The sequence below is a fragment of the Microtus ochrogaster genome, unplaced genomic scaffold, assembly GCF_000317375.1.
Source record: "Microtus ochrogaster isolate Prairie Vole_2 unplaced genomic scaffold, MicOch1.0 UNK44, whole genome shotgun sequence".
Lineage (NCBI taxonomy): Eukaryota > Metazoa > Chordata > Mammalia > Rodentia > Cricetidae > Microtus > Microtus ochrogaster.
Window position 1 is genome coordinate 1,274,124 of NW_004949142.1, and position 12,958 is coordinate 1,287,081.

Sequence of the window (12,958 nt, forward strand, 5' to 3'; positions counted from 1 at the left end):
CACACACACACACACACACACACACACACTCACACACACACACACAACCAAATTTCACTTTGAGTGCTCACTTTGGCAATATGTATAGTAAAATTAGAAAGATACAGAGATTAATAACACAACCACCCTGTACAAGGATGGCATACACATTTATGCAGCGTTCCTTGTATATATTAAATAATATATGAATATATATTAAATTTTACTGTGAAAAGACAAAGCCAGGAGACTTACCCATGGGCTACCAAATGTACTCTGGCCTTTTTGTTGTTGTTGTTGTTGGGATAAGGGATTGACATAGGGTCTCAACACTGTAGCCCAGGCTGGCCTTGAACTCACCTTGATCCTCCTGCCTCAGCCCTGTAAATAGTGGACTTCCTCTCTAAACTGATCATTCTTTGAGACAGCTCAGGCTGCTGTTCTACTACTATGTATCGAAGAAAGAATTTGACATTATGGCCCTACTGTTTAAAACACCTGAGTGCTGGGATTGCAGGACCGTGCCATCAATGCCTCAGTGCTGGGATGGAACCCAGGGGTTCACGAGCTGGACAATTACAACTGAGCTACATCCTGGACTTCTTATTATTGTGTATGTGGGGTAAAAATATGGCAGAGGGGGACAGTGCACATACAGAGGTAAGAGCACAGCTCTGTGGTGTTGATTCTATCCTTCAACCTTTATGTGGGTTCCGTTTATCAAACTCAGGCTTGCAGCACCAGCAGCAGCAGCAGCAGCAACAGCAACAGCAAGCACCTTTATACACAGAACCATCTAGGTGCCCTGCCCTGGACTTCTTAACCACAGTATTCCATGAGAACACAATAAGCTTCTTTCTTAGCCAACTATATGTTGGTGCTTTCTTTCAGTGTGAACTTATAACCTAATAAAAGAAATGAATTAGCCATTGCCACAGTAATTTGGTGGAACAAACCATTCTGGACTGTAGTGGTTAGAACAAGAATCCTTTCTGGTTTTCAGCTGGCTATGTTAGTGATGCCATAATGCTGGCTGGTTTCCAACTCCCTGCAGCCCAGTTCCACCCTGTTGACTCTGTAACAGACTGGAGAAGCAGGTACCCAAGAGAGGCTCTCCTGTGAAAACAGAGACCAAGCCGGGCGGTGGTGGTGCACGCCTTTAATCCCAGCACTTGGGAAGCAGAGGCAGGTGGATCTCTGTGAGTTCGAGACCAGCCTGGTCTACAAGAGCTAGTTCCAGGACAGGCTCCAAAGCCACAGAGAAACCCTGTCTCGAAAAACCAAAAAAAAAAAAAAAAAAAAAAAAAAAAAAAAAAAAAAGAAAACAGAGACCAGCGCAGCATCAAGAAGCCTCTGCAAACACATGCTCATTTTGTTTGTCTTGCCACAGGCCAATGCAAGTCAGTGGAGGAAGCCCAATGCCAAGAAACAGGGAAGGACAATCCAGCCACAATGAGACTGGATGCTGGGAAGTGCTGGAACTCCCTCAGCGTGCAAAGAGCCCTGGTTTGGAAACTGTATAACCTGGGCTCATTCCTCCAGTGCTCACCATCATGACAGGAAGTGCCTGGTGGACTGAGTTCTCTATGGGGTCAGAATCCCTGACAGGGCAAGAACCGCATCTCTTTCCTCTTTAGCCCCTTTCCTTCCCCCAGTGCTTAGTGCCAAGTTCTGCCTAGAGAATGACTCAGGAATATTCCTGAATGCGTTTCATTCTGTCCCTTCAGCTTCCCCGTGTGACTCATGAAATACAGACCAGTTTGTTAAAGGTTATTACATTCCGGTCAATATTTCCCCAATAAACTGTAAAGAGACTGTGCCCTTTAGAGCCAAGGTCTGTGCCCAGAGGTGTCTGACACCAAATCCTCAATCTACTGCTACCAGGCTCAGGCCACATGGGTATAAAGGGTACCCTGGGACACTGACTCATGACAGTTGCTCCCTAGTCCCTACAAAGGGTTATTGAATGTCGAGCTATTTCAGGGTTAGGCCGATAAAGGGAAGAGATGGTGTGTGTGTCATGGGGTGTCTTGATTATAATGATTATAATATATATTATATAATATGCAATGTGTGTGTGTGTGTGTGTGTGTGTGTGTGTGTGTGTGTGTGTGTGAGTGATTTTAGATCTCGTTATAAAAACTGATGGCCCTCACCTCCAGGACATTGGTAGTAGATTTTTTAAATGAGAAACTAGAAAAACCTACTTCTAAGTAATGTAAGGGTTGGGAAGTAAGGCTAGACCTGTAGAGCCTGTATCAGATAAGACCAAGCATCACAGGTTGTTTGTTTGGCTTTTGTTTGTTTTGGTTTGTTTAGATAGGGATTCTTTGTCTTGCCCAGGCTTTCCTGGAACTCACTTGGTAGACCAGGCTGGTCTTGGGACTCACAGAGATCCTCCAGCCTCTGCCTCCTCCGTGCTGCGATCAAAGGTGTGCCCTGACACTACCCAAGTCAAAGTAATAGTTTATGTGTCTTTAATTTGTAGTTTTCCTTCTGAGTCATCACCTGTGCCCCCAAACATTCAGACCCAGTCAGGCTACAGTTGTGGAGGGGGTTCACTCCTGCTGAGAGAATTATTGACCTGGTAATCCCCAAATGAGATGAGCAGACATTGTGCCCTTGGCCTTTAGATGCTGAAACCCAGGGTGAGTTGAACCAAAGCTCAGGCTAGTAGAGCTTGGGATTGGGAATAGCATTTGGTGGACAAGCCTGGCCTAAATTCCATCCCTACATAAAGGTGGGAAGAGAGAGAATATAAAATCATCTACAGACCTACACACACACACACACACACAGAGAGAGAGAGAGAGAGAGAGAGAGAGAGAGAGAGAGAGAGAGAGAGAAAGTAAATTGGGGTAGATTATAAAAGAAGTTTATAATCCAGCTACTCTGTGTACTCTTTTATTATGTTTTAATTAAAGTAATTTTAAGTCTAAATATACTTTGATCATATTCTTCCCTCCCCTAAGTTGTTCCAGATCCTCTCCTCCCAACTTTAAGTTATTTCTCAAAAAGCAACAAAAACCTTCTAAAACTACAGAGAAACCCTGTCTCGAAAAAAAAAAAAACCAATATTACAATAATACCAAGAAAACAAAACAACACTCAAAAATAAAAATAAAACTGTAACCAAATAAAAGCAAACAAAAAAACTATGGAGTCCATTATATGTTGGTCAACTACTCCTGAACATGAGGCCTGCCCTGGCATGGTTGATGTTCTCCATCGGAGAAAACCTATTTTCTCTCTCCCAGCCGGTATAAATGACAGTTCGGTTGTTAACCTTAACCCCAGTGGCTAGGTTTTCATTCATTTTTTAAAATTATTTTTAATTTATATACATTGGTGTTTTGCCTAGATGCATGTCCGTATGAGGGTGTCAGATTCCTGGAACTGGAGTTACAGTTGTGAGCTGCCATATGGGTCCTCTGGAAGAGCAGTCAGTGCTCTTAACTGAAGAGCCATCTCTCCAGTCCTTCATTCATGTTTTAAACACAACAAAATAAAATATAACAAGGCAAAACAGAAACTACCACATCAAAGGACAAATGAACCGAAGGAAAAGAATCCAAGAGAAGGCACAAGAACCAGAGACCCACTCGTTTGCACACTCAGAAATCCAATAAAAGCATAAACTGGAGGCCATAATATAAACATAGAGGTTCTGGTGCAGACCCATGTTCACAATTCCTCAGGCAGGTGGGAATCTACCTCAAAACCTAGTTATACCAGTCTAGGGCATATCCCCAGCCCAAATAATGCTTTAGCCTACCACAAAGACACTTGTTCAACCGCGTTTCTTGCTTCTCTATTCAAAACAGCCAGAAACTGGAAACCATCTAGATATTCCTCAGGAGAAGAATGGATGAAGAAAATGTGGTACACTTACAAAGTGGAGTACTACTCAGCCATTTTTAAAAAAATGACAACATGAAATTTATAGGCAAATGGATGGAGCTAAAAAAAATCATCCTGAGTGAGGTATCCCAGACCCAGAAAGACAAATATGATATGTATTCAGTTACATGTGGGTATTAGCTGTTAAGTCGGTGATATTCAATCTACAAATTCACATAACCACAGAGGGTAGGTATAGAGTAAGGGACTAGAGGGAGCAGACAGATCTTGTTAGGAAAGGGTTATGGGCGGACGGGAGAATGGAACAGAAGAATCAACTGGGAAGGGGAGAAGGAGAAGACATGGGGAGAGACAACTAAAATAAGACGCATTTGAGGGGTAGTATGAAAACCTAGTACAGGATAAACTTCCATATATGAAGGCAACTTAAACAGAATCTCCAAATAACATTGGAGACAGAGTCCCACCTGGCTATCTCTTGTCACCAAATGAAACGTCAGTACAGGGAGTTTGTTATATCTAACCGAGTTGTTGGCCAAAGGGACCCCATGGACATCCTCAAACAACCCAGGGTGTTGCCAAGACTCTATGTTGCTGTCCCCAAACGGACAGCAAGGTCCCATTGCTCAACAACACCTACGCAACTCACTGAACCTGGAGACGGGGATCTGGTGCCTATATTGAGCCTTCGTCCCTGTGTTCTAGCACCTTTCGTACAGGAAGGTACTTTGCACACTACCAGATGTGAAACCAAACACCAAGCCTGCAATAAACCCTATCATCTACAATGACACACTGCCTGCAAAATATGCTAGGGCAACGGCGGCCAAAGCTTGTGGGTGTAACCAACCAGTAACTAATTTGACTTTAACTTCAGATGGAACCCATACCCGACATGCTTGGGGTGACCAAGAACCAGAGACTAAATAGCCCAGAGACCTAGGGTAAAACCAAATACTAGTCTTAAAAAAATGTAGTGATAAAATGAATCCTAATGTCATTCTGCTATAATCGGATCGGTGCCTTGGTCAGCCATCATCAGAGAAACTTCCTCCTGCACCAGATGAGAGCAAATATGGAGACCCACAGCCAGAGAGTGAGAGGCCTTGAAACATTTAGCCCCAAATGGGAAGCCTCCATCAAATCCCTCCCCTTGGAGCTCAGGGAACCCCACGGGAGAAACAGAAAGGGTATAAGAGGAGATGGAGGACACCAAGGCCTTCTTAATCAACATGAGCAAATCTCATATGAACTCACAGAGACTGAAGCTTATTCACTATGGCATGATCTTAAGGATTCTCTTTAACAGTCCCCACCTCTGTGGCCCGCACTTTGGTCCTGCATTCCCTTTAGGGCAAAGTCTGCAAGGGTATAGTTCCTACACCTCCTGCCCTGTCCTATTAGCCATGCTCCTTCTCTGACAGTTGTCTTCGGGAGTCCATTCGGAAAAACAGGTGTCACTTTCTGTAATGGGGGAAAAAAACAATTAAAAGGTAAGACAAAAAGCAGGTCCTCCTGGCTTCATGCCTCAAGGGGCTGACCGCAAGCAAATTAAACTAACACGTCGAAGGGAGCGCTCAGGGAGATCACGTGGTATAAGACAAGCCAAAACAACTGTTTCCTGGCTCCGGAAAACCAGACTGTAAGGTCCCAGTTGGGTCCAGGATCTGCCCACTCCAGTACTAATTCCCTTGCGGAGGCACTGGGGTTAGTGGTGCCAAAGGGTGCATTTTCGGCTTAAGGAGACGAAATGACAGCCCCAAAATTGCACAGATGGGGTTGAGGGTCAGGTCTGATGCGGATCTGCTGGAGACAGGCGGCCCGGACGCTCCGAGTGGCTCAGTCTCTCTGCGAAGCCCAAAACCCGTGGTCCGGAGCCGCAGGACCGCTCTCCTGCACCGACACCCTAGCCAGGCAGACAGGTAAAAGCTTTAGGCCCCGCCCCCTGGGCTTCTCTAGGCCTCATGATTGGCTTCGCGGGTCGGAGGCGGAGCCGGAGAAGCGAACCAACGTGATGGCGTCAGACGCCGCGCGCCGCTTCCTGTTGTCGGGGTTGCTGGAGCCGCAGCTTCTGCTGCAAGCTGCGGGGTCGCCGTCTCGGGAGCGCCGCCTGCTGCTCCCGTTCCCTATGGTGAGTCTGGGTCTGGGCTTGAAGGGAAGCAAGGGGCGGCGGGCCGTGACGCGAACCGGCGGTGGGTCTGCAACCTCGCGGCCGCTCGCGACCTCTAGGTGCCTTGATCCTTGGGGTGGGAACCTCGGCCCTTCGCTGCCCGGGCCTGCTCCCACCGCAGCCAGCGGCCACCCTGTCCCTCCCCTCGGTCTCCACCGCAGCCGACCTCAGCCCCGAGCCGGGTGGGACCCCTTACCACCGGTCTTGCGTAAGTGTCGCCTCCCTAGTGACCCTCTTTAGCCCAGCTGCAATCCAGTCCCAGCCACATCCCTTCGTCACCTCTTAGTTCAACATCACTCTCCTCGCTCAGCTCGTCTGTACCTTCCCTCGCCCCTCCATTCTGGCTCAGGTTTCTTGTCGCAGCCTCTCAAGGTCTACTCCGTCATCCCAGGCACCCTACGTCTGTCCCTCCAGTTGCCCCACCACTATAGTGGTCTCCTGTTGAACTGTCATCTCAGCTTTATTGCAAGACTCGTGTGCTTCTTGTCCTTACAGGCTCTCACCCTAACTTCCTAGCGGACCATAGAGGTAATTTCTCTCTGGCCTTATCCCAAGGACACCGTTCAACTGTCCCAACTCTGATGCCTCGGTTCCTGCCACCTTTCTCCAGTCCTTTTGTTATTTTAGACTTAATATATGCTTATTAATTCTCTGAGAATTTCATACATGCATGTAATGTACTTGGATCATAACATTCCCCTCCCCCCGCTCATTTCTGTTAGTTTGACTTTTTTGATTGTTTTTTTGAGATAGTGTCACTCTATTTAGCCTTTGCTGTCCTGGCCTCAAACTCACAGAAATCCACCTGCCTCTGCCTTCCAAGTGTTAGGATTAGAGGTGTGGGCCACTACTCCTGGACGTAGTTTTGTTTTTTTCCTTTGGTTTTGCACAGTAGGGGAGAGGTATGGGTGTTTGATGTTATGTTTTGGTCATTGTTTTGAGACAAAGTCCTTCTAACTAGCCAGAGCTAGCCTTGGACTTCTGGCTCTCCCTGCCTCCACCTCCCAAGTTCTGGGATGGTAGGCATGAGCCATCATGTCTGGCTTCCGGGAGTTAGTTACTATTAACTAAATTTAACCAACCTTTGTCGATTCCTTTCCTGATCCAGCGCTCTCTCACTTGGGGAACTTGGGGCACAACTCCCTACCTGTCGTGCCTGCTGTTCTTCATCTCCATGTCTGTTCCTTGCCCAGAGAGCAGCGAAGTAAACAGCCGAATTGGTGTCTGTAGGCACTCAGTTGGTAAATGAGTTTAGAGCTTACTCCCTCCACAGAGTTTCTCTGCAGCTTTGGAGCCTGTCCTAGAACAGGCTGACCTTGAACTCACAGAGATCTGCCTGCCTCTGCCTCCTGAGTGCTAGGATTAAAGGCGTGCACCACCACTGCCCAGCATTCCCTCCATTCTTGAGTGTGAGGTTTTTCCTGGTGTCTGCTCTCCTCGATGGGTCTCCACAGATGGCTCTTCTGACATTCATATTAAATCATCTGTGCCTGCTATTGTAATGGTGGGTGCCCTTCAAATCCCTGGCCACTCACCCAGCTTGTTCATCCTGGGGCAGTGGAAACCAGCCATGCTTTTTGGCTGGTGTTCAGTGGAGATCCTCAGGGAGCACCGTGGAGTGGGGTGTGATCACAGAGCCCTGCCCATGTGTCCTAGCACCTGTGAGGACTAAGTCTCCCAGTGTTCCCTTCTGCATAGTTCCTTTCCCATTATTGAACCCAGGGACATGGTGGCCTTTAGAAGCATGTTGTAAGCCGTGAAGAGTACAGGCGAGTGGGTCCTGGGTAGGCTGAAGGACTAAGTGGATCACAGGGGCTGTAAAATCGCTTCTGTTTTTGTAGGTCCTGGATCATTTACTCTTTAACCACCGCGGCTTGTAGGAACACGTGAGGGTGAGTTACCTGTCAGGAGTTGAGATAGATGGATGCCTTTAAGGTTCTGCCTGTGCTCAGCATTTATAGGCCCCCTGGCGACTTTTTGGTAAATATTTTCTCCAGGTTCGGCTGGGCTTGCTTCAGGAGGGTCAGCTATCTATGATCGCAGATCCTCCCCTGCCCCAACCCCCATCCTCAGCACTGGGGATTGAATCCAGGATTTTATACACACCCTTCCAGCCTTATTAGCAGTTGTAAGGGCCCTAAGAGACTGTCATCACCACAGTGAGTGGTCTCTTTCTTTGAAGATTGAATGCAATTCTGTCTTTAATATCCTCTCCTGTTGGTGCAACTTTCACAATGACTTTTGGCCTATTGACCACATAGCCTACTGGCAGAAATTCCCCAGTAGCCCTACTACGTCTAAGTGGCATGTCTCAATTCCCACAGCCTGTCAAAGAGATGTACCTGTTCTTTATGCCTCACTTTTGTTGATTAAGTCATTCAAGAGTTGGATTTGTTGTTGTTTGTTCTTTTCCTTTTTGATTCTTTTGAGTACCAGTGTGTGCATAGTCCTAGGTACTAGAAACACTGCGGTGATGGGGCTAGAGAGATGACCCAGTGGTTAAGAACACTGACTGCTCTTTTAGAGGGCCCGGGTTCAATTTCCAGCACCCATATGGCAGCTTAAAACTGTCTGTGACTCCAGGATCCAGTACCCTCACACAGATATACATACAGGCTAAAACACCAATAAAATATTTTTTTAAAAGAGGAAGGAAGCACAGTGATGAATGAGTCTCTCAAAGTTCTTGTTTTCATTCATTCGTAGTATACGCATCGTTAGGACCCTATAGCATAGCTAGGTACAGTGACTCCCACCGGTAACTCTAGAACCCAGGAGACAGAGTAGAGAGTTCAAAAGCTTTCCCAATGAGTTTAAGACCGTCCTACACTGCATTTGAGTGCAAGGTCAGCTTATGCTACACAGCAAGACCTTGTCTCAAAAATAAAGAATTAAGTACTGGGGGTTTAGCTCAGTGATAGAGCACTTGCTAAAGTACAGAGCCCTGAAACATATGAAAGCCAGGATGGTTGGCCAGGCCTTGTAATCTCTACATTGAGGGAGGAGAGAGCAGGAAGAAGATGGCTTTAAATTGAGACCAGCCTGAACTACACAGTGAGGTCCTGTCTTGAAAAACAAAACAAAACAAAAACCAAAGAGGGCAGAAGGAGGAATCCTATGCTGCATGGAACAAGAGATGGGCGAGATGGGTGGCAAGTTGGAAGGAAACGTGTCCAGCAGGACAGGTGCCCTCACCCACCTCGTGTTGGCTCTGACCTCTCACCCTCCAGCAGCATTTAATTTGAAGTTGTCGCTTCAAAGCTTGTTCTCTTTACCCCGGCCTAGCCCTTCGGGACACTTGTCTAGAGATCAGCTTTCTTCCGAAGGTAGGGCATGCTGTGTACCCACTCAGCGCTCACATGCCTGAGAGGTCAGCTGCCTTCTGAATCAGAAGATAACTTTGTCGTGCTTTTCCAGCTGAGATACTATGACTCACCTGCTAGTCTCGCAGCTGGATGGCACCGGCACAGGGCTGGTCAGAATGGCAGGTGTGTGATTCAGGCAGTAGGACAGGGCTGTGGAGTGACTGACACCTTGCCGGTCATTGATGGGTATAGAGATGAATGGGTACTGCAAGCAGTGGGGCCGTGTTAGCCACTCTCTAAGTCTCATCTGAGCCATTCCTCTCCTTTCTTCCTCAGAGTGTAGATGAAGTTAGATGACTGTACTAGCTAGGACTGGGGCAAACCCTTCCCGTGTTGGACATTTAAGACGGGAGTTCTGAAACTTGGGTGTCATGGAGAAGACCTGGGCTCGGCTGGTTGGGGCTGCAAATTTGTCTGGTAAGATTTGTGTCTTACTGCCAGGCGGCAGTGGCACATGCCTTTAATCCCAGCACTCGGGAGGCAGAGGCAGGCGGGGATCTCTGTGAGTTCAAGACCAGCCTGGTCTACAAGAGCTAGTTCCAGGACAGGCTCCAAAGCCACAGAGAAACCCAGTCTCAAAAAAAAAACAAAAAACAAACAAACAAAACAAAACAAAACAAAAAGATGGTGTCTTACTGCCTTTAGCCCTCATTTGATAGAATGGAGCTTCTGAGTTCTTTTGGCCGAGACAGCTTGAGCTGTAGAAAGGACTAAGGAGGCTTGGGATTTCTGTTCTGTACCTGTTTCTGCTGAGCCTCTGTGATCCACTAAAGTGGAGACAACCATTTTCCACAGGACTGTTCTAAGCATTAAACAAAGTTGGAGAATGAAATCAGAGAAGTTTGTTCATACTGGAAAACCATGCCTGAGGTAGAGGCAGAGCTAGTATAATTTGGGGTCGCCTTTCCCCTGCTAACCTCTCCCCAATAATGGCGGAGACCCTCAGTACTGTTGCCCAAGTTTTCTCTTTACTCCTTCTGCGTGGGTGTCCTCCTGAAAGCCAGTCTTGTCCTTGGTGTCAGTGAAGAATAGCCGAGGAGAGGACGCGACTGCAGTCCCACGTGCTGGGAGGTTTGAGGTTCGAGCCACCGGGCGGGCAGTGGATCTCTAACCCAGCAGTCAGAACAGCTTCCGTGAGTGAGGGCATTCTTGTCTCCATGAAGCACTGTGGTTTAGACCAAGTAACTGGTGTTTTAGCTTCTTTCATAGAAGGGCAAGGTGCTGGCATGGTGGTGCCTGTCTTTAGTTCCAGCCCTGGGGAGACCAGAGGCAGGGGAAGCTCTGCATTCAAAGCCATTGTGGTCTGCAGGACATCCAGAACTAAATGACTCAAAAAAAAGGGGGATGGTTAAGGTATGCTGAATGACAGTCTAAACTTGAACTTTTTTATAACCTATTTTCTGAATTGTGAAATGGTTGCTTTGGGCTCCTGAGCTAGTGTCAATCATTTTGTGGCTTTTCAGGCAGTTTCGGGCAATAGTCAGTTACTTCTCTCCACTTGGGACCTGTGTACTCTGGCTTTCTATTTATTTATTTGTTTGTTTGTTTGTTTGTTTGTTTATTATGTATACAATATTCTGTCTGTCTGTATGCCTGCTGGCCTGAAGATGGCACCAGACCCCATTACAGATAGTTGTGAGCCACCATGTGGTTGCTGGGAATTGAACTCAGGACCTTTGGTAGAGCAGGCAATGCTCTTAACCGCTGAGCCATCTCTCCAGCCCCCTACTCTGGCTTTCTTAACTTCAGTTTATTTTGGTTTGGTTTAGTTTGCATTTTGTTTTGCTTTAGTCACTTTATTTTATGTGTATGTGCGTGTGCCAGAGTGTAGGTATGTGTGCCATATACGGTGACAGAAGAGGGCATCGAGTCCCCCAAAACTGGAGTTGCAGGCTGCTGTAAGCCACCGTGTGCATGCTGGGAACCAAATCCCAGACTTGTGCTGGAGCAATAAGTGCCGGTAATTGCTGAGCCATCGCTCCAGCCCCTAGTTAGGTTTTTTGAGATGAAGTCTGTAGCCAGGCTGGCCTGGAACTCCCGACATGACTGAGGGGGCCCTGAACTCAGCAATCATTTGCCTCTGCCTCCTCCCTTCAGTGCTGAGATTACAAGAATAAGCCCACCATATTGGGATTTGTGTTTTGTTTTAGCATGGTTTTGGTTTTCTGAGGCAGGTTGTCATGATGATACTGAACTCCTATTTCTTCTACCTCTATTTCCAAATGCTGAGATCACATGGCCTTGGGTGACTTTGTTTGTTTTTAAAAGCTATTACTGGGCCATAGCCCTTATTAATAACGTGAGTACACTATTACTTTCAGCTAATCAATTCCCGGAGCTCTAATTGACATACTGTTATTTACATTGCTGAGGTCTAAACCCTAGGGTCCAATTCACCCTGGCCCACATAAGAGCAGCTGGAGTTTGAGAGCTAGGTCTAGAACAGCCAGACTGAGACAGAGAGGCTTGGGCCCTGGAAGTACGGGGCCTTGGCACCTCAGCAGCTGGATCTTGTCTTCTGGACTGCACAGGGTAATGTGGAAGGAACTCAACCTCCAGGACAGGTATGTTGTGAGGGGTGACTGCTTGATCGCAGCAAATACCTTTTCTGCTATCTAGGAAACCAGAGTTTGAAGCTGGTCTCCTGAAGGCTTGGGAATCCCTGGGGAGGAGAAACAGAATGTGAAAGAATGAAGCCAGAGTTTTTAGTCAGAGCCTTTGTAGTCAGCCAAGAGCTCTCCTGGCAGCCTCTCCATAAGGGCCATGCTCTCTACACAGAGGTCCACCCTCCTGTAAGGTTGTTACTGCCTTCTAGGGAAGGCGGAGATGGGCATGGTCCCAACCTTGAGGACCACCCTGTTTCTCTACTCCAGGTCTACACTCCTCTCCGTCCTGAAGTCCTTCCTGCCAGACTGCCCAGAATGTTCCTTGGGGCTGCAGCTGGAGTACCCCCAGTCCCACTCGAGGTCTAGCTGAAGACAGCATTTACCTAGGAGTCCGGGTTTCCTCGGAGCTGGGATTGGCATTGCTCTGAGTGGTGAAGCCAAGCCTCCGCTGTGTAAATGTGTCCTAGACCTGCTTCAACTTCCCTGTCCTCCTTCCTCTATCAGGTAGAAATCACGAAATGGCATCCGTTGGGGGATCGTAGGAAACCTGTAAACAAGGCCCTTGGTGTAGCATCCCTTGCTGGTGTTAACGGCTTTGTGTTATAATTAAGTGAGACAGCATAAACATTTGCTCTGTAGTTTTCCCTAGACACTTGTTTGCGTATGAATGTGCCTACCCAGCCTTAGTGCTCAGGCTTGGGCCGGGGGAAGAAAGCACCTGGCCCTTGGAATCTTCAGCCGTGGATCCATTCGCACATTGTGGGCAGTGGCAGTCTCTGCTTACGGTTTGTAGCTGCAGTCACCAGAATGACAGAAACCATTTCTACCCAAACACCATGTTCAAACACCTTGCACCTGAGAGATAAAATGCTATGCTTCCTTGGTCCTGCCTAGTTAGTAAATTGTGATGTCAGAACCCACGCTGGTCATTTACACATTTATCTGTGACACCCAGACTAAAGATTTGCAGCCCAGTG

At 47.4% G+C, this 12,958-nt stretch overlaps 1 protein-coding gene and 1 non-coding gene across 5 annotated transcripts in view; both read left to right on the forward strand.

The window, feature by feature from the left end:
* The first annotated feature begins 63 nt into the window (after positions 1 to 63).
* LOC113455453 lies at positions 64 to 172 on the forward strand. The gene has a single exon (XR_003376564.1). It is a non-coding gene; the product is annotated as a U6 spliceosomal RNA (small nuclear RNA).
* Positions 173 to 5,892: 5,720 nt separating this feature from the next.
* The window catches only part of Plekhm1 (pleckstrin homology and RUN domain containing M1), a 52,154-nt gene continuing 45,088 nt past the window's right edge, over positions 5,893 to 12,958 (forward strand). For 2 of the 4 annotated variants that reach the window (XM_005369072.1, XM_026777020.1), the window contains exon 1: positions 5,893 to 5,971. The gene's annotated coding sequence lies outside the window, so the exon portion shown is untranslated. Of the gene's footprint in view, positions 5,972 to 6,203; positions 6,219 to 7,850; positions 7,903 to 12,958 lie in introns of those variants that run through there. The other 2 variants (XM_026777019.1, XM_026777018.1) reach the window with 2 other exon arrangements.